This window comes from Delphinus delphis, chromosome 5, assembly GCF_949987515.2.
Source record: "Delphinus delphis chromosome 5, mDelDel1.2, whole genome shotgun sequence".
NCBI classification, from domain to species: Eukaryota; Metazoa; Chordata; class Mammalia; order Artiodactyla; family Delphinidae; genus Delphinus; species Delphinus delphis.
This window is the reverse complement of record NC_082687.1, coordinates 128,819,104-128,841,905: the sequence shown is the minus strand read 5'-3', so window position 1 is coordinate 128,841,905 and position 22,802 is coordinate 128,819,104. Positions and strand designations below refer to the sequence as shown.

The window sequence follows — 22,802 nt, the reverse complement described above, 5'->3', positions numbered from 1 at the left end:
ACCTTTTATTTGGATGACAATTTGACTGGGAACCAAAGTCATGTGTCATGTTTGTTCTCCCTCAAAATTTTGTAGAATTTGCTCGACAATTTTCTGGACTTGAATGTGCTCTGGGATGTTTTCCCATTTATTTAATAACAAATATCTCCAGGATTCTTCCCTTTACATCAAAATTCAGTAAATACTCTAGGTGTTTCTTTGTTGCTTACAGGTTAAGTCATAAGTATCCATCAAAGAAAGTAATCAATGTGTAGTGGGTGGAGGAGACCAGAGGTAGTCTGAAACTTCACCAGTTTTAATTTTCTGCCCTACCCACTAGGTAACCCATCCATTATATCCTCCATTCCAGATAGACCATCTTCCCTCATTTTCCCCTCTTTCATTAGGTCAATATAGTTCACAGAAAAAACCTTTGCTCTGAATTCTCAATACTGTGTTGTGATCAATGCTTTCTCCTCCTTTTATACTGCCTTCAGATAAGAGAAATGTCAATATACTCAGAGTGTTTTCTTCTTAGACAATGAAAGCTAGCTGGTCTTTCAGGTTCCCTCTTGCAATTCAGCCGTGGGCTATTTTGCATCTCTATGAGAACAGTCTCTTTTTTTTTTTTTTTTCTGTTCCCTAGGTCATTCACCTGAAAATTAAATTTTGAGAAAGTTTGCATCATCTCTCAGTTTTCACCCAAGATTTGGTCCAAACTTTCTAGGTTTTAGAAAAAAATTTTGTTAGTAGGGGTTATTTCACTTTTTGATTGAAGTAAGTATTTCTAGACCTTTAAAAATTTCTTGTAAGAATATTTGCAATGATTTTTAAAGAAATAAAATGGTGTAAAATATCTTCATACCAAATTTTCACTGCAAGTTCTTTTTGTATTGTTATTATTGTTCTTCTTCTTCTTCTTAATTATACAAGCAATGCAGGCTAGTTTGACAAGATAAATAAATGTTGTGTAAAAATTAATAATCTTATCTTCAATCCAGTTCTTCTGACCCACCATCACCACTATTTCCTTTTTCATATAAACCAAAATTAAAGTTTGGTTCTTTTCTATACCTATAATTCTTAGTACTCATACACATTCAAAACACATATACATACAAATATTTTTCACACATTTTTAAAAGAAAGGTCAGAATTTAGAGACTACTCTTAAGTTGCACATTATAATTACACACACACATGCACACATACAAATACATATATTGTCATATCTCTTTGTTACTATATATCATATGTCTACTTATTTCAATAGGTTTAGAATATGTCATTGTAGGATTGTTAGCCTTTGGGACAAAAGCAAATAACCACCGAATCTCTGTGTCTTACAGCAACAAAATCTTATTTCTAACTCACTTTATATGAAAGCTACAGTCAACTGAAATTCTGCTCCAGGCTGTAGGTCACTTGGCATTTAGTGTCCATGTGTTCTTATTCTGTGACCTAGGCTGAATGCTGAGTCCCTGCGCTACACTGTCCTCATATATGAGCAAAGGGCATATCGTAAGACACTGAGCCATATCACAGGTGGTCAAGTCCAACAATGGGGCACATGTGAATACAGCATGATTACTCTAACCATTTCTCTATTATCATGCATTCAAGTTGCTTTTGAGTTTTGTCCTTTCTCTCCTTCTTTCTCTCTCTCTTCATTTTATTTGTCTATTTTTTTTTATCAGTACAGACTGTAGTAAAAATCCTTAAATATATCTCTTATGGAGACATGTTTAATTCCAAATAGATTCTCAAGGGCGTGGTTACTTGGTCAAAGTCTTTAGCAAGCATAAAATTGAATAGAAACTTCCAAATTCCAAAAATGTTGTAGAAATTCCAGTCTTTAATGTTGTCAATCTAATCAAAGAGAATTTTCTCGGTTCTATGTTTCCTTATCTCTTAATTGCATTCTTATATGCCCTTTGCTCACTTTTCCAAGATGTTTTTCTTAATGATTTGTAAGAATTCTAAAAGCTAACACATAAGTAATAAGATTAACAAGTATTAAACATTTACCATCTGCCATGCATAATACTGACATACAATTTCAAACAGAGCTCTAAGTTATATATATATGTGAATTATTATCCTCATTCTCAAATGAGAAACCTGACAGGCTAATTAACTTGTATATATCACAAAACAAATAAATTGAATCATTATATAAACTTATGCAGCCAATCCTAGAGTCTGTTCTTTTAAATTCAATGTTATCCTATATGTTAGTATATAACTTTAATGGTAAAGCAATCCAACTTCAGACATACATTTTCTCCCACCTTAGAGGGGATTTTTTGTTTTAACTTATTAAATGTTTACTTTCCAGAAAATATACTATTTTCTTAAAAAGTGTACAACCTACACATCTTGATTTTACACAGTTCTTATATTTATTGAATAGATTGTTAGTTTGTTTACACTAAAGTTAACAATTTTAAATTTACTTTAGTACTTTTGTGGTTATGTTCTATGTTTTATTCCAGATATATATGCAATTAGTCTGAGGCATTTTTATATATGATCTCATTTTTCAATTAAATTGAAAGGTAATTTTTGTCATTTGTTATAATTTTTTAATATTTATTGAGTTATTTCATGATATAGTTTAATGAATTAGATCATGCTTTTCATTTTTCACTCTATTTAAATATTTTTCATAGAAATAAGCATGTTCCTTCATATGAACTATAAACTATTTGGCACTTTTTTGTCATATTTTCTCAAAATTTTGTGCAGACACACTTACGTTAATTTGAGGAAACTAGACATTTTTATGAAAGGAAGTAATGTGATTCAAGAACATGATGTATTTCTGCATTTATTCATATCTTGTTATCTGTCTCTCAGTATAATGGTTTAGGGTGATTTTAATTTATTTGTCTATTTTTTTACAAATCATGTCTTGGTATTTTATAATCTGTAGACAAAACTAGGAATTTAACCACCATTAACATACTCTATAGAAATTTCTGCAACAACAAAAAATATGGTTAATTAGTTCAGTTTGCCTTTCTATATTTGGTCAGAAGAATGTAGTTTACTATCTATAAATCCTTCTTTATTCACTACTCATTCTTTTTTTGTTTTAATTGGAGTATAATTGCTTTACAATGTTGTGTTAGTTTCTGCTGTACAATAAAGTGAATCAGCTATATGTATACATATATCCCCTCCCTCTTGGACCTCCCTCTCCCCATGCCACCCATCTAGGTCATCACAGAGCACCAAGCTGAGCTCCCTGTGCTATACAGCACGTTCCCACTAGCTATCTATTTTACACGTGGTAGTGTATTGTATCACACTTTTCCTCATCCAGTACCACAGCTGCTTAGAGCTTTTTTAACTGTAACTCGAAAAACTGAGTATTTTGGAAATTATTCAAATATTTTGAGAAATACTGTGACTATAATTATTTATTTTATTTTTCTATTTGGTAATTTTTGTTAATTAATACAAATAGATTTGTACATATATGTGATTCATTAGTACTCACATTTTCGTTTTTAATTGATAGTAATTGCAAGCAGTAATGTACTTTCTTTGTAAGTAAAGCATATTCAATTTAAAAACAGAATCAACTTTTGTTCCTAAGTAGTATTTTTCTATGACTGTTGGAATTTTTACAGATTATATTTTTTCTATAGAATGAAGGTAAACTGTGGCTCTGGCCTTCCCAGGCAGTAATGAAGAGACAAGCGAGAAGAGGGATTTAGGAGAGAAGTTTTGGGTAGAGTAGATACAACATTTTTCTTCCTTTTTCTTTTTTCTAATCAATTTTTTAAAAATTACACAGTTTGATTCTTTGCATATCTCAGAGAATGCTGTTGACAACAGTGCTGACCAAACTGCTTCTTCACAAAGGAAAACAAATCATAAAAATGCAGGAATACACTAAGTAGTACAAAATAAGGTGGATCAGCAGTGGGGAAACTGGGAAACAGGCTTGGGCTAAAGTAATTAAATTCACTGGGTATGCATTATTTTTTTTAACCTGAGAGAGAAGGATAATAATTTTGCCAAAGTACTTTTTTATTTTATTTCCTTGAGTAGTTTATGAAATAAAAATACAGGAATAGATTAGACACTCAGAAATCTGATTTTATTTTTAGTTAAATTTTTTCAATTAATCAAAGAAGAAAAAGATTATTTCAATTTTCAGGCACCTTTGTGAATTATTTAATTGTATATTTTATATAGGTACTCCAAAAATATAATATAAAAATATCAAGATAAACAATTTCCTCTACTTTTCCTCAATAAATACTCATATGTCATATCTGTATTCCTGTCATTTGAATTTTAATAAGAAGTGTTATTATAACCTCATTTCTCATTTGAGTTGTGTTTTCTAAGCTACAATGCATATATACAAACACACACGTGCACAAACACATACAGAAATATGGTGCTGTCAAATGTGGATGACCTCCATTAATAAGCCATTAAATTACTTTATCCATACTAAATTAACCAAAAACTACAGACTATTCTGATTATTAGTTTTGATCTAGATTACAATACTACATGTATACTGTTCAAAGTAGTGCAGTTTTGAATGGGAAAACGCATATGATAAAGTTTACTCTAAAGTACATTTATTTTAAATTATCCAGTGACCTAATAGTGAGTTCATGTACTTCAGATGGTTTAGTTTAGCTTTTGCATCATTTACACAATTAAATATGGGTGGCCTTGGATAATATTTGAAGAGAATATATGTTTATATATAAATTTGACATTATTATAAATGAATAAGAAAGTTGCATTATATGCATCTAGCTATTGAATGAAAGACAGTTAGTTGTTACTATAATAATTGATAAAATTTTACTATTTTTGACTCAGTGAGGCCACCAAGAAAAGCAATGATACAAAAGAATGTGAACAGTTTAGTTTTTATATTGATTTTTTCTATTTATGTCTATAGATAGAAATCTATTACTTCCTTCCTATTTAAACAAGGTGATGTGAAAATTAAGTGCCATGATTAATAAGCTCTGATTTTTTTGGCCACAAAAGTAAATGATAGGATGGTATGAAATTCTATTGATGTAGAATTTCTTTTGAAATTTATTTCTGTTGTTAAGTAACTTTCTATAGTAAGTTGCTTTTCTTTAGAAGATAACTCTATAAAAAATTCTCAGTTCTTCACAGTGTTGTAAAATTGTTTCAGTTACTTTTAAACAGCAAGTGATACCTTTTCTGTTTGAGTCATTAAAATACTTCTCTGAATTCCCTAACATAACTCTGAGTTATCTTGGAAATAGTTAAAATTGCTTTTAACACTTTTAAATTGTTTGATTGATATTTCAAAAATGTGTTCCAATACTCTGTAGTTGTATTGTTTTTAATTAGTGCAAGTTTTTCCACGATTTCTGGTCTGGATATTTTCATGGTTGTGCTGCTGGATATACATCCTTTAATTAATGCAGCCTGTGTTCCCCATTTCAAAATGTTTGACGTTAGTAATCTGCTTTAATGTGAATTATCTGTATTGCACCTCAAATTTTAACCCTACGGACAATTTTAGAACAGATATAATTTGAATTTAATAATTTTAAATGATTGATTATTCTGACCTTTGAAAATTGACCGTACCAAAATTTATTCATAAGCATTTATTTTCATTATATCAAGACGGCACCAGTTACTAGTGATTTTATGTACTTGTAAACTCCAAGGATGGACATTGATCAATGATGAATTTCTTTTATGTTGTTTTTTACAGCAAGTATTAAATTCCAAAACTATCAGTAAGTCTTCAGTTTGTTGTACAGCTTAAAAGCATAGTACTATCTATAAATGATGATTTGTTTTTGTTGTTTCACATTCCGTTTATTACATTTCTAAAGCTTTCTCTAAAATAACACGGTAAAAATCCTATGATAATGTTTTAAATGATTTTTAGATGTTTAATAAGCAGTGATTTTTTTTTTTCAGACAGTGATTGCTTTTGAAAAACATCCTGAATATGTTTTTATTTTAAAGCCATTTTTAAGAATGCTTTTGTTTGGCAAAAAATAGAGCTTTCAAGATGATTTTGTGGGCTTCCCTGGTGGCGCAGTGGTTGAGGGTCCACCTGCCGGTGCAGGGGACACGGGTTCGTGCCCCGGTCCGGGAAGATCCTACATGCCGCGGAGCGGCTGGGCCCATGAGCCATGGCTGCTGAGCCTGCGCGTCCGAAGCCTGTCCTCCGCAACGGCAGAGGCCACAACAGTGAGAGGCCCGCGTACCACAAAAAAAAAAAAAGATGGTTTTCTGCTTACAAAATTAAAACATATGCATGCCCGTATTGTTTTTGTGGCATGAGCTTTGTCCACCTGGTCACCACAGCTGACTCTGCCAAGGACTCTATTTTCACTAAATAGACTCTTTGTGAAACTGACGGCACTCGTGTATGCTTCCTATCTGGGTCTGAGCCTCTGTCCATATCCAAAATGCATTTAAGTTTGTTTCCGTCTACATCCTTATTTTTTATTATCCTGAAAGTTGTATTATTTCAACATATCAAGATTAAATATGGAAGGCACTTAACTAAGATACCGGAAATGAATGGCTTTAAAATGGAATCCCACCTTACTATCATTGGCAAAAAATTGCCCATTCGGTAAAATGAATCTAGATTTTTAAAGATTTCTGTCAAGATTAAGATGTAGAAAAATATACAAGGTAATTAATAAATTGATCCTTTAGAAATTGAATAAGGTGGGACTTCCCTGGTGGTCCAGTGGTTAAGACAACGTGCTCCCAATGTAGGAGGGCACGGGTTTGACCCCTGGTCATGGAGGTTCCCCGACCTCATGCCATGGAGCATGGCCAAAGGAAAAAAAAAAAAAATTGAACAAGGCAAGGAAACAAATCCTCCCCTAGAACCTCTAGAAGGAACAAATCTGGATTAGTAAATTCAGGATGCCATAACAAACCATAGACTGAGTGGCTTAAACAACAGAATTTCTTCTCTCACAATCTGGAGACTGGGAAGTCCCAGATCAAGAGTTATTTTAGCCCAATGAGACCTATTTTAGATTTGTGACCTTCAGAATTATAAAATAATAAATTTGTGTTATTGTTACCCACTATAAATAAATAAAATAAATTGATAAATGTTCTAAGATAAGAGAAATCTAGTAGTGCACAATCTTTACTAGACTCGACCGAAATTATTCATTCATATTTAATAACATAATATTAAATAAGAGATACTATTGTTTATTAAGTTATCTTGAAGAAAATGTGGAACATGTATTTTAAATTATAACATGAATGTAATTTGTAATATAATAGGTGAGGAGCACAAAATCATGAGAGCATAATCTTTTGCATAATTGTTCAATATATAATAAAAATAAAATATCATAATTTTACACTAAAATCACAATAAGAGCTAACATCTCAAGGCTTACTGTGTTCTCTTCAGTTTGTAAAGATTAACTATTTTATTCTGAAATAACGTTATGAGATAGATATTAATGTCATTCTCTTACAAATGAAGAAATAGAGACACAACAAATGCTAAGTAACTTGCTGGAGCCAACCTATTAAATATTGGAAGTAGGAGCTGAAATGAGGCAGTTTTTCTCCAGTACAGAACCTCTTAACCATGTGACGATGGGTGCTGAATATTAAAAATGACGATGACACTGAAAAATATACATAAACTAATTTCAAATTAAATAAAATTTAAATTAATTGATTAAAGTGAGCAGTCTGGATGACATGGAAAATTTAAAAATACTTGTTGACATTTTATGACTAGACTGGTCAATCAGATATGCCCTTGGGTCCAGAAAGGGTCAATTCAGCCTGTTTGTAAAGTTAACACAAAGTAGGAAATATGAGGGCTGACATCTGGGTTGCAGCAGGAATACTCAACAATCTGTAAATTTAGAGAGACAGAATACAATTAAATTTCAAATCCATGATCAAGATTTACATCTCAATTCCATACTCTGAAAAAGCTGAGATGAAAAGGTAAATCATATTACAGAGCATTGCCAGGTTTCCAGTACTTATTTTTATTTTTAACAAATAAGGTCTTAATTTTCCTTACTGACTATTTCACCCAGCAGAAAGGAGAAATAATTGTGGGGTTCACTATGTTCATAAACAAAGAGAATTGTTGACCAAGAAGAGCTGTTGGGGACTAGACAAAAACCATCTGTCATTTTAGAATTTCTAATGGCCAGAGAGAGATCTGGGCAGACCAGATACAATCCTCCCTCAATATCCTCAGAAGATTGGTTCCAGGATTCACCACCTCCACACACACCTGGTACAGATACCAAAATCCACAGATGCTCAAGTCCCTTATGTAAAGTGGCATAGTACTCGCATAGAACCTAAGCACATCCTCCCATATACTTTAAGTCATCTCTAGATTACTTATAATACCTAATACAGTGCAAATGCTATGTAAGTAGTTGGTGGTGCACAGCAAATTCAAGTTTGACTTTTGGAACTTTCTAGAATTTTTTTTCCTAGTATTTTCAATCCTTGGTTGGTTGAATTTGAGGATGCAGAACCCGCAGAAGTGAAACCTGTGGATGTGGAGGGCCCACTGTATGTAGACTTTTATAAGGCTTGGTGCTATAAAGTTTATCCTAATGAGAGAGGTGTCATTCCATGGCTGATGGAGTGCTCTGACTAAAGTGGTGAGAGACTGTCATCAAAGGCATAAAGGGATTTTCTGAAAATTTAAATATATAAGTCTTAGGTAACTGAAATAGTCAAATTTCAACCTATTCTGTTTCCCAGTAATAGCAGTTGCAGGTTGAACTGGTTCAACTTTTCCTACTGCAAACAAGGAAGAACGATCAGTAAAATAGCTTTTAAAGAATCTTAAAAGCATTGAAGATTGGAAAACTAATTTCCTCCTGAACACTTGTAACCACAGATAAGTTTTACATACATGAAAGAACTTGACGAATGCCCTGAGGGCATGTGCTGATATTAATTAGGAGTAGGGCCTAAATCTTCCTTCAGTTTCATATTCTGGCCTCTTAGGCTTAAGGAAGAGAATTCAATGCCCAGATTGAGGAAATGGGCGCTCTTCTAAGGGATCCCTTGATACCCGTAACAGGGCCCTGCTCCCCTCTGCAGGCCCTGGGGCAGCTTGCCTGTGCACCAAGCTGATCTCCAGCCTCTGCTCCCTCTGTATCCCTATGAGCTCCCCTGCTGACCCCCAGGCTTTCCAAAGCCTCTGTGGCCCACACCAGTTGCTGACTGGCAGCTACCCTTTTGAATTCCAGAGAATTAATTACATTCGTAGGAATCACTTACTGTTATTATATTAACTTTTATTCCTCTTCCTGTATGTATATTTTAAAACTTTTTTTTGTACTGGAAATTTCTCTTCAGTTTATGAATAGGTTAAACTGTTTTTCATTCTAAAGAAGCTCTTCCATTATCCACTAATCCTCTTAATCTACCTTCTATCACTTTTCCATTTCTCATGTAAACTTCTTGTCACTAGTTCTTTTTTCTCACTTACTTGTCAATACACTTAGATCTGATTTTTACCTGCTAAATTTAGTTCTAAGAAGATCACTAATGTTCTCCTGTTTTTCAGAATCCAATGGGGCATTTAAAATTCCTTATTTTAATTAATCTCTTTGCCAATTTTAAGTCTCTTTATCACATCTTTTTGAAATGTTTTATTCTGTTTGGTTTTTTGAAACTGTATTATGCTCCTGGTTGCTTTGGTAATAGTTTTTCATGTTTCAAAAGCTTATTTCTGGGCTTCCCTGGTGGCGCGGTGGTTGAGAGTCCGCCTGCCGATGCAGGGGACACGGGTTCGTGCCCCGGTCTGGGAGGATCCCACGTGCCGCGGAGTGGCTGGGCCCATGAGCCATGGCCGCTGGGCCTGCGCGTCCGGAGCCTGTGCTCTGCGATGGGAGAGGCCACAGCAGTGAGAGGCCCGCGTACCAAAAAAAAAAAAAAAAAAAGCTTATTTCTTGTCCAGACTCTGTTAATAAACTGCTCTAAAGTAATTTTTTAAGTCTGTCTTCTTTAAATCCATTTCCAAGTTTGTGGTCATATTTTCCCATCTCAAAGACAAATATAAAAATTTAGGACCATTGCTTTAAAGCCTTTAATACCCTGGCTCAGGTATTAGTGTTCTCTTTATCAATGATCGTTTATTATTTATTCATCAGAGTAAAATAAATTGGAACACATTATCGCAACAGAATTTTACTGGCAACTTGAACTTTATTTCCTCTCAAACAAAAAGTAATTGTCTTACCTCCAGGAGATGGTAAAAAGAAGAAATTTCAAAGTAATATGGTTCAACATGATTGACGTTTCTCCTACTCCTGCATGTGTAGGAGAGTGACACTTTGCTTTCATCAGAACCTTGTTCTGTGTATTAACAAAAAATGAAAATCAAAGAGTATGGGAGAATACAGAGCTGGGGAAGAGTTTGCTATGTTTGGTGTATTCGTTTTGTTTTCTCTTTTTTTAAAATTTTTATTGGAGTACAGTTGATTTACAATGTTGTGTCAGGTTCAGGGGTACAGCAAAGTGACTCAGTTATACATATACATATATCCACTCTTTTTTAGATCCGTTTCCTATATAAGTCATTACAGAGTGTTGAGTAGAGTTCCCTGTGCTCTACCGTAGGTTGTTATTATTGGATTGGCAAAAAGATTCATTCGTTTTTTTCTGTAAGATGGCTCTAGTAGCGCTTAGTTGTCTTTAATTCATTCGAAACAATTTTGTTAGATTGTATTGTGACAGCTGTCATATCAGTGTGCATTTTTTTAATAACTTATCAAAATTGGTGAATTTTTGTGTAGCCATTTTAATATTTAAGATGGAAGAAAAAGAGTAACATTTTCGGCATATTATGTTTTATTATTTCAAGAAAGGTAAAACACAACTGAAAAGCAAAAAAAGATTTGTGCAGTGTATGGAGAAGGTGCTGTGATGGATCAAACATGTCAAAAGTGGCTTGTGAAGTTTTATGCCGGAGATTTCTCGCTGGACGATGCTCCATGGTCGGGTAGACCAGTTGAAGTTGATAGTGATCAAATCGAGACATTAATTGAGAACAATCAACGTTATACCACGAGGGAGGTAGCCGACATACTTAAAATATCCAAATCAAGTTTGAAAATCATTTGCACCAACTTGGTTATGTTCATCGCTTTGATGTTTGAGTTCCACATAAGTTAAGCAAAAAAACCCTTCTTAACAGTACTTCCGCATGTGATTCTCTGCTGAAACATAATGAAAATATTCAGTTTTTAAAACAAATTGTGACGGACAATGAAAAGTGGATACTGTACAATAACATGGAATGGAAGACCTCATGGGGCAAGCGGAATGAACCACTGCCAACCACACCAAAGGCCGGTCTTCATCCAAAGAAGGTGATGTATATATGGTGGGATTCGAAGGGAGTCCTCTATTATGAGCTCTGTCCCGAAAACCAAATGATTAATTCTAAGAAGTACTGCTCCCAATTAGACCAACTGAAAGCAGCACTCGACGAAAAGTGTCTGGAATTAGTCAACAGAAAACGCATAATCTTCCATCAGGATAACGCAAGACCGCATGCTTCTTTTTTTTTTTTTTAATTGGAGTATAGTTGCTTTACAATGTTGTATTAGTTTCTACTGTACAGCAAAGTGAATCAGCTATACGTATACATATATCTCCTCTTTTTTGGATTTCCTTCCCATTTAGGTCACCACAGAGCACTGAGTAGAGTTCCCTGTGCTATACACTATGTTCTCATTAGTTATCTATTTTATACATAGTATCAATGGTGTATATATGTCAATCCCAATCTTCCAATTCATCCCACCACTCCCCTTTCCCCTTTGGTATCCATACGCTTGTTCTCTACATCTGTGTCTCTATTTCTGCTTTGTAAATAAGACTGTCTATACCAATTTTTTCAGATTCCACATATATGCGTTAATATTTGATATTTGTTTTTCTCTTTCTGACTTACGTCACTCTGTATAACAGTCTCTAGGTCCATCCACGTCTCTACAAATGACCCAATTTTGTTCCTTTTTATGGCTGAGTAATATTTATCCATTCCTCTGTTGATGAACATTGATTACCAGGCAAAAACTGTTACAGCTTGTCTGGGAAGTTCTGATTCACCAGACATCGCACCTTCAGATTTCCATTTATTTCGGTCTTTACAAAATTCTCTCAATGGAAAAATTTCAATTCCCTGGAAGACTGTAAAAGGTGCCTGGAACAGTTCTTTGCTCAAAAGGATAAAACGTTTTGGGAAGATGGAACTATGAAGTTGCCTGAAAAATGGCAGAAAGTAGTGGAACAAAACAGTGAATACATTGTTCAATAAAGTTCTTGGTGAAAATGAAAATGTGTCTTTTATTTTTACTTAAAAACAAAAGGAACTTTTTTGCCAACCCAATAGTCATCTATTATATATATAGTAGTGTGTACATGTCAATCCCAGTCTCCCAATGTATCCCTCCCCCCTCCCCATTTCCCCCCGGTAACCATAAGTTTGTTTTTTACATCTGTGACTCTAGTTCTGTTTTGTAAATAAGTTCATTTGTACCATTCTTTTAGATTCTACATATAAGCAATATCATATGATATTTGTCTTTTGCTGCCTGACTTATTTCACTCAGTATGACAATCTCTAGGTCCCACTGTAACAAGTTACACAGCCTTAGCAGTGTAAAGCAGCACCCCCTGTCATCTCACAGTTGCATGGGTTAGAAATCTGAGCACAGAGTAGCTCAGTTAGTTCTGAGAACGTGTCCCAAGGCAGACATCAGGGTGCCGGCAGGGCTGCATTCCTTTCTGGAAACTGAGGGGAAGAACCTGCTCTCAAGGTTACTGCAGAGGTTGGCAGAATTTACTACAATGGGGTTGTCAGACTGAGTTTCCTGTATCCCTTTCTTACTATCAACCAGGGGATCATTCCAGCTTCTGGAGATAGACTGCCTTCCTTGGTCATGACTCCCTTTCTCCATCTTCAAAGTCGACAATAGCAGATTGATTCCTTGTCCTGTTTTAAACTTCTCTGACTTCTGACTCATCTCTTCTGCCTTCCTATTCTGTTTTTAGGGGCTAATGTGATTGTTTTGTACTTACTCAGATAATCCAAGATAATATCGCAATTTTTAAGTCAGCTAATTAGTAACATGAATTACACCAAAGTTCCTTTGTCGTAGTACCTAGATCAAGAGACAGAAATTCGGGCTTCCCTAGTGGTGCAGTGGTTGAGAGTCCGCCTGGCGATGCAGGGGAAACGGGTTCGTGCCCCGGTCCAGGAAGATCCCACATGCCGTGGAGCGGCTGGGCCCGTGAGCCATGGCCGCTGAACCTGCGCGTCCAGAGCCTGTGCTCCGCAGCAGGAGAGGCCACAACAGTGAGAGGCCCGCGTACCGCAAAAAAAAAAAAAAAAAAAAAAAGAGAGAGACAGAAATTTGAGGGGATAACATTAAAATTCTGCTTACCATATCTGGCTAAATTCCACTCTTCTAAGAGCAGAAGTGGAAGGAGGGAGTTTCACAAAATGGAAATAATAAAAGCAGAGGATTCCTGGGAACTCATCTCATTCTTTTTTGGATTCATGTTTCCGGAGTACAGATTAAATTTGCCTAAATTTATTTTCTAATTAAAAGAAGGACTCAGTTTGCATAACATATAAATATTCTTCAAAACTTTTTTAAATGCTTTCAAAAATGTTTATAGAACATTTATTTATAGAAAATAGCTATAGAAAAGAACTGGTTTGACTATGTAAGGATATCATATTAAAGAAGAACATGAATTACATATGAATCGCCTCAGCCTCCAAAAGCTGTGTCCTAATCAACGTTTACACTATATTCTAGATAGCACCTTCTGCAAAAGGATGCTCATTTTCCTCCCCATGCCCCAGATGTCATTAATTACCTCATCAGACTACTTCTGTAGTTCCTTGTACATACCCCTCTTGATATAGAATGCTTTTCAAGCTGTTATTTGTGCAATTTTGTTGCCCATCAGAATAATACCTACTTGAGACCATAGCTTTATCTCTTAATTACTCGTTGTTTAAATAAGTGCATCAAGTACTGCAGATAATATGAATGGTAGAGATCTAAAAATCTGGATCTCAGCTTTTGTTTATTGTCTTCATTTCTTAAGAACATGTAAATAAATGGTCTTTATAGTCAATGGTGAGTGCAAGGAAATGGATGAAAGTATATGAAATCTGGGGTTTTTAACAGATGTTCTTATAGATTTTTGACATCAAAATCTGTTAGCATGAGACTGTGATTATAATGGTGCATTATTATCACATATGTCAATCACTGCCACATCCAACTCCTGCTAAAATGTCTAGTTATTGTTCACTATTTCAGAAACTGTAAGACTATTAGAGGAGATAAAATATGATCAGAGATTGAATATTATGTGTGTGTGTGACAGATCCCTTTAAATATCAGCTAATAAATGATTATTTCAAGCATCTTTATAATGCTGCAGACTTCAAGTTGGTGGTGAAATCATAAAAAAACCAAGCCATCAAAAAGAAGACCATATATAAAAAATAACAACCAGAAAAAGGTGTCTATGAACATTGTAGAAACTGAGAAATTTGCAAAAACCTTCTCACCCTACCTCCTTACAACATTTTGGTGTCTTCTTGCCAGCCAGGGCTTACAAGTTCTTCTGTCACATGCAGTTGCTATTTTATAAAAAAATCCTCTCGTTCTCTTCTCTGTTTCTGCTAACTATCAGTTTTCCTCTCGTTCATTCCTGTGTGAGGAAGACGAGTGGATTGTGATAGGATGAATCAAGGTAGCAGGCTGTGAACAGGATTAGCACCTCACAAATGTCAGTTACAGATTTGGGACAGCTGGTCAAGGACCAGCTTGTCTGGACCTTGGATGGCAACGTGGAGGAAAAAGTTACACTTTTCTGCTTCATTCCAGGCACTTAGCTCCTCAAAGCAGAGGTTAGAGTTGGGAACTACCTGACCATGAGCCTTGGATTTTCTATGTAACAGAGAAGAGGCTTTGAGCTCAAGAGAAGCTGAATTACACAGATGTACTTTCTGTGATGCCAGGGTAACCGGTGGACGGCTGTAGGAGCTGCTGTTTGTTGGCTTTTATCACAAGCTATTAGAAGCAAGAGTAAAGGTGTTCATCACTAACAGAGTGAACTGAGTCTGAATGAGGTCAGTAAATGTTTGCAATATTTTATTTTATGCAATTGGAACCTAATGCGTTATGTCTATTTGCATAATTCTTGTGTCATACATAATGTGTTCCTGAAAATATGTATGAAATTATGTGTTGATTTCAAACTAGAGAAAAAATTTATCATAATATTAGCTCTTTCACCTCTATAATTCTAGTTACAAATGAAGTTAGTATCTTGGATAATATTGACACCAATTTGGGGGATAGAGGAAGAGACATGGAATAATAGAGATCTTAGATGAGTGAATTCGAATCCCCAAAAGATTTTGTCATATTGGGGTGACATAATGGGCCATATAAGATGAAATTTAGCTAGACTGAGAAGTGATTTAGAAACTTTAAGCTCCAGTCTAGTCTATAATCGAAAAAAGAAGAAGGAGAAGGAGGGGAAGGGAAAGGAGAAGAAGGGAAGGAAGGAAGGGAGGGAAGGAAGGAAGAAAAATAATAAATTATAGATATTAGATATTTAATTTATTCTAGTATTAACATAAGATAGGATCTAGAATAAAAACACTTAGAACGCTTATCTATAGCAATTTTCAGAGTTACGGCAGTATTGCAATCGCATCTCTGGGACACAATTGGTAGCAATAATTATTGAATTCTAAGGGAAGGAACTAACATAATGAATATACTTAACACTTCTCTCACAAATTATCTTTGTAAAAGAACTGTGATTAAGAAGTGAAGAAATTCTTATCATTCGATTTAAAATTGGTTAGATGTCCACTAGCTAGGATATTTTTTAAAATCATATTATGATTTAAAATAAAAGACTAAATGAATTTTGGAACACATTATAATTCTGATAATAAAATTATTATTCATTCATTACTTAACTCAGATATACAGATGTTTTGTGAAAATACAGTTATTTTCATTCATTCATTCATTTATTTGACAGTTATTATTGGGAACTTACTCTGAGTATGTACTGTTCCAATCCCAGCAAATACCAGAGTAAATAAAAGAGTCAGGGAATCTCTTGTTGAGCTAACGTTCTAGCTGAGGAAGACATAAATGCAAAATATTTATATAAATAAGATAATTCCAAATAGTGGTTAGTGCCATAAAGGGAAAGATCTGCATAAAATAACAGGTATTTGTCTGTATGTTGGAGAAGATAACTAATTAAAATAGCATTTTTGGTGAAGGTTTCCTGAGGTGATGAAATTTGAAGGATGCCAGCCAAGTGAAGTTACTAGCAAAGAGTTACTAATAGAAAGAAGAGCAAGCCCTGAAATGAAAGTTAGCTTAGTGTCTTTATGGAAAAATCAGACATAAGTTTGTGAATGGAACTTAGTTAAGGAGTCAGTTATGAGAAAAGGTCAGAAGAATCCAATCATACAGCACCTTGTAAGCTATGATTAGGAATTCAGGTTTTCTTCAAGCGAATTAGAAAGCTGTTAGAGAATTTCAAGCTGGGGCATACTATGAATTGAATTATAAGTTAGAGCACATTGCTTTGTAGAGAATGGATTGTAGAAAGCCAAGAATGTCAAATAACAAATTGGTAGACTAGGAGACGAAAGTTGTTGAGATAAGGGTGACAGCATTGAAGACGCAGTAAAATGAATGAATCTGGGGTATATTGTGGAAGCAGAAATTACAAGGCTTTCCGAGGTCTGTATGTGAGTGACAGAGGAAAGAGTTAAGGGAGAGATAGCTGAGAAGTCATGACTGGCAATCCACTGAAGGATAAATTTAACCACAAGACTTTTCTGTGACTGTGCTGTAACAGGAATTGAAAAAAAGGGGAAGGAAAATATAAATAATCTGATTGACCTTATTGCAGGCTGTACAACTGGTATTATAAGAGAGTCTAAGATAAAGTCAAGACTTCTTAAATGCCTATATATATAGTGAGAGAAAGAATAGAAAATTATGAAATCCATGCCACTAGGTATGGTATCCAGAAGGCAACAATGAGGCATGACCTGTCAGCTTTCAAATTTCCTGAGTTGTCTGATGCATCCACTGTGAGACTGAGGTTAGCAAGACATCATTCTGATGTCATTATCTGATCTTGTGTAAAAGTCATACATTTGTTGTTTATTTCACTCATCAATGCATGTTAACTTTCTATATTAGTTAATAATTTTAAACAAACATAAAAGAATCACCTATTTCTCTTTGATTAGTGGCATTTAGAGAATCTAAGTGTGAAATCTTTACTTGTTATCATAAAACTGAAATGACTTATAAATTGGTAGAAACCATATTCTTATTTAGATATCTAAATTCTGTACAGAATGCTATTTTTAAGCACATTTTCTTGGATTTCGTCCTTTATGTAACTTCTTTAAAATGTACTTGCTTGTTTTTCATTTAAGAATGTGAGTTATTAATATTAATATAAAAATATTAATATATTTTTAATATATTTTCATTTAATAAAACACTCTTCAATGTTACTAAACTGTGCACTTTTAAAAATAATTTGTCCACTGTAGTGGTGCTGCCATGATTTTCTTAATTTACTACATTTTTTTAATCCACAAAGCCACTTTACATGCTTCCAAATTAAAATTTGTCATTGAGCTTTTCTTGTAGCAACTCCTTAACCCTGAGGGCTTTCCTGTTAGGAGATGACAATAAACCCATAACTGCACCATTGTCTTTTCTTTGTTCATGGATCCACCGATATGCCTTACCTCCCTTGTCAAGTAATTGTTCCCTTAAGTTCTTTTAAAAGCTAAACTCGTGATTCTATGTATCTGGAAGTTGCCCATGTTCTCTTGTGCCTGTTGTCACCTTCTGTTCTTACTTAATGGCCACTTTCCAACAATAGTTTGATAGCAGTCTCTCAAGACACGGGTAACATCTTGATAGGAACAGATAATGGAATTGTAATCTTCTCTTACCTTCTGGAATTACTAAAAACAACTCTTGAGGGACCTTCAAGATGGCGAAGAAGTAAGACAGGGAGATCATCTTCCTCCCCACAAATACATCAAAAATACTTCTACATGTGGAACAACTCCTACAGAACACCTACTGAATGCTGGCAGAAGACCTCAGACTTCCCCAAAGGCAAGAAACTCCCCACGTACCTGGGTAGGGCAAAAGAAAAAAGAAAAAACAGAGACAAAAGAATAGAGATGGGATCTGCACCTCTGGGAGGGAGCTGTGAAGGAGGAAAAGTTTCCACACACTAGGAAGCCACTTTGCGGGTAGAGACTGCGGGTGGTGGAAGGCAGGGAGCTTCGGAGCTGCGGAGGAGAGCACAGCAACAGGGGTGCAGAGGGCAAAGTGGAGAGATGCCCGCGTGGAGGATTGGTGCTGACCAGCACTCACCAGCCTGAGAGGTTGTCTGCTCAGCTGCTGGGGCGGGTGGGGGCTGGGAGCTGAGGCTTGGGATTTGGAGGTCAGATACCAGGGAGAAGATTGGGGTTGGCTGTGTGAACACAGCCAGAAGGGGGCTACTGCACCACAGCTAGCAGGAAGAGAGTCCGGGAAAAAGTCTGAAACTGACTAAGAGGCAAGAGACCATTGTTTCGGGGTGCGCGAGGAGAGGGGATTCAGAGCACCACTTAAGCAAGCTCCAGAGACAGGCGCGAGCTGCAGCTATCAGCATGGACACCAGAGACGGGCATAGAACTCTAAGGCTGCTGCTGCAGCCACCAAGAAACCTGTGTGCAAGCGCAGGTCACTATCCACACCTCCCCTACCGGGAGCCTGTGCAGCCCACCACTGCCAGGGTCCCATGATCCAGGGACAACTTATCCAGGAGAACACATAGCATGCCTTAAGCTGTTGCAATGTCACGCTGGCCTATGCCACCGCAGGCTTGCCCTGTATTCCATAACTCTCCCTCCCCACAGCCAGAGTGAGCCAGAGCCCCCTAATCAGCTGCTACTTTAACTCTGTCCTGTCTGGGCAGGGAACAGATGCCCTTAAGCAACCTACATGCAGAGGTGGGGCCAAATCCACAGCTGAACCCCAGGGGCTGTGCGAACAAAAAAGAGAAAGGGAAATTTCTCCCAGAAGCCTCAGGAGCAGCGGATTAAAACTCCACAATCAGAGTGATGTATCTATTTGTGGAATACCTGAATAGACAACAAATCAACACAAAACTGAGGCAGTGGACTTTGGGAGCAACTGTAGACTTTGGGGTTTACTTTCTGCATCTAATTTGTTTCTGGTTTTATGTTTATCTTAGTTTAGTATTTAGAGCTTATTGTCATTGGTAGGTTCGTTTATTGATTTTGTTGTTCTCTTCCTTTTTTATTTTTATACATATAGATATATTTTTTTCCTTTTTCTCTTTTGGGGCGTGTGTATGTGTGTGCTTCTTTGTGTGATTTTGTCTGAAAAACTTTGCATTTAGCATTTGTCTTAGGGTTGTTTCTGTCAGGGTTTTTTTTTTTTTAGTAGTTTTCAGCACTTGTTATCATTGGTGGATTTGGTTTGGATGCTCTCTTCTTTCTTTCTTTTTTATTACTTTTTATTTTTAATAATTTTTATTATTTATTTTAATAACTTTATTTTATGTTTATTTATTTATTTATATATTTTTCTTTCTTTTTCTTTCTCCCCTTTTTTCTGAGCCATGTGGCTAACAGTGTCTTGATGCTCTGGCTCAGTGTCAGGCCTGGGCCTCTAAGGTGAGAGAGCCGAGTTCAGGCCATTGGTCCACCAGAGACCTTCCAGCCCCATGTACTATCAAACAGCCAAAGCTCTCCCAGAGATCTCCATCCCAATGTTAAGACCCAGCTCCACTCAACGACCAGCAAGCTACAGTGCTAGACACTCTATGCCAAACAACTAGCAAGGCAGTAACACAACCCGACCAATTAACAGAGTGTTTGCCTAAAATCGTAATAAATTCACAGACAACCCAAAACACGCCACCAGACATGGTCCTGCCTACCAGAAAGACAAGATCCAGCCTCATCTGCCAGAGCACAGGGACCAGTCCCCTCCACAAGGAAGCCTATACAACCCTCTGAACCAAGCTTACCCACTGGGGGCAGACACCAAAAACAACAGGAACTACGAACTTGCAGCCTGTGAAAAGGAGAGCCCAAACACAGTAAGTTAAGCAAAATGAGAAGACAAAGAAATACACAACAGATGAAGGAGCAAGGTAAAAAACCAGCAGACCAAACAAATGAAGAGGAAATAGGCAGTCTACCTGAAAAAGAATTCAGAGTAATGATAGTAAAGATGATCCAAAATCTTGGAAATAGAATGGAGAAAATACAAGAAACATTTAACAAAGACCTAGAAGAACTAAAGAGCAAACAAACAATGATGAAGAACACAATAAATGAAATAAAAAATTCTCTAGCAGGAATCAATTGCAGAAAAACTGAGGCAGAAGAACAGATAAGTGACCTGGAAGATCAAGTAGTGGAAATAGCTACCACAGAGCAGAATAAAGAAAAAAGAATGAAAAGAATTGAGGACAGTCTCAGAGAACTCTGGGACAACATTAAATGTACCAACATTAGAATTATAGGGGTCCCAGAAGAAGAAGGGAAAAAGAAAGGGGCTGAGAAAATATTTGAACAGATTATGTTGAAAACTTCCCTAATATGGGAAAGGAGATAGTCAATCAAGTCTAGGAAGCACAGAGAGTCCCATAGAGGATAAATCCAAGGAGAAACATGCCAAGACACATATTAATCAAACTATCAAAAATTAAATACAAAGAAAAAATATTAAAAACAGCAAGGGAAAAGCAGCAAATAACATACAAGGGAATCCCCATAAGCTTAACAGCTGATCTTTCAGCAGAAAGTCTGCAAGCCAGAAGGGAGTGGCAGGACATATTTAAAGTGATGAAAGGGAAAAAGTTACAACCAAGATTACTCTACCCAGCAAGGTTCTCATCCAGTTTTGATGGAGAATTTAAAACCTTTACAGACAAGCAAAAGCTAAGAGAATTCAGCACCACCAAACCAGCTTTACAACAAATGCTAAAGGAACTTCTCTAGGCAGGAAACAGAAGAAAAGGATAAGATCTACAATAACAAACCCAAAGCAATTAGGAGAATGGTAATTGGAACATACATATTGATAATTACCTTAAATGTAAATGGATAAAATGCTCCAACCAAAAGCTATAGACTGGCTGAATATATACAAAAACAAGACCCATATATATGCTGTCTACAAGAGACCCACTTCAGACCTAGGGACACATACAGACTGAAAGTGAGGGTTGGAAAAAAATATTCCATGCAAATGGAAATCAAAAGAAAGCTGGAGTAACAATTCTCATATCAGACAAAATAGACTTTAAAATAAAGACTATTACAAGAGACAAAGAGGGACACTACATAATCATCAAGGGATCAATCCAAGAAGAAGATACAATAATTGTAAATATTTATACACCCAACATAGGAGCACCTCAATACATAAGGCAAATGCTAACAGCCATAAAAGGAGAAATCGACAGTAACACAATCATAGTAGGGGACTTTAACACCCCACTTTCACCAATGGACAGATCATCCAAAATGAAAATAAATAAGAAAACACAAGCTTTAAATGATACATTAAACAAGATGGACTTAATTGATATTTATAGGACATTCCATCCAAAAACAACAGAATACACTTTCTTCTCAAGTGCTCATGGAACATACACTAGGATAGATCATATCTTGAGTCACAAATCTAACCTTGGTAAATTTAAGAAAATTGAAATCATATCAAGTATCTTTTCTGACCACAACGCTATGAGACTAGATATCAGTTACAGGAAAAAATCTGTAAAAAATATAAACACATGGAGGCTAAACAATACACTACTTAAAACTAAGAGATCACTGAAGAAATCAAAGAGTAAATCAAAAAATACCTAGAAAGAAGTGACAATGAAAACACGATGACCCAAAACCTATGGGATGCAGCAAAAGCAGTTCTAAGAGGGAAGTTTATAGCAATACAATCCTACCTCAAGAAGCAAGAAACATCTCAAATAAACAACCTAACCTTACACCTAAAGCAATTAGAGAAAGAAGAACAAAAAACCCCAAAGTTAGCAGAGGGAAAGAAATCATAAAGATCAGAGGAGAAATAAATGAAAAAGAAATGAAGGAGATGATAGCAAAGATCAAGAAAACTAAAAGCTGGTTCTTTGAGAAGATAAACAAAATGGATACACCATTAGCCAGACTAATCAAGATAAAAGAGAGAAGACTCAAATCAATAGAATTCAAAATGAAAAAAGAGAAGTAACAACTGACCCTTCAGAAATACAAAGGATCATGAGAGATGACTACAAGCAACTATATGCCAATAAAATGGACAACCTGGAAGAAATAGACAAATTCTTAAGCTCAACCTTATGAGACTGAACCAGGAAGAAATAGAAAATATAGACAGACCAAACACAATCACTGAAATTGAGAGTGTGATTAAAAATCTTCCAAAGAACAAAAGCCCAGGAACAGATGGCTTCACAGGCAAATTCTATCAAACTTTAGAGAAGAGCTAACACCTATCTTTCTCAAACTCTTCCAAAATATAGCAGAGGGAGGAACACTCCCAAACTCATTCTACGAGGCTACGATCACCCTGATACCAAAGCCAGACAAAGATGTGGCAAAAAAAAGAAAACTACAGGCCAATATCACTGATAAACATAGATGCAAAAATCCT

At 35.7% G+C, this 22,802-nt stretch overlaps 1 long non-coding RNA gene across 2 annotated transcripts in view; it reads left to right on the top strand.

Annotated features, from left to right (window-relative positions):
* LOC132425607 (uncharacterized) overlaps positions 1-22,802 on the top strand; it is a 57,104-nt gene that overhangs the window by 9,396 nt on the left and 24,906 nt on the right. Inside the window, exon 1 of one of the 2 annotated variants that reach the window (XR_009519468.1) lies at positions 14,980-15,160. The exons of the other annotated variant lie outside the window; for it this stretch is intronic. This is a non-coding gene — a long non-coding RNA (uncharacterized lncRNA). Of the gene's footprint in view, positions 1-14,979; positions 15,161-22,802 lie in introns of those variants that run through there. 2 annotated transcript variants of the gene reach the window in all.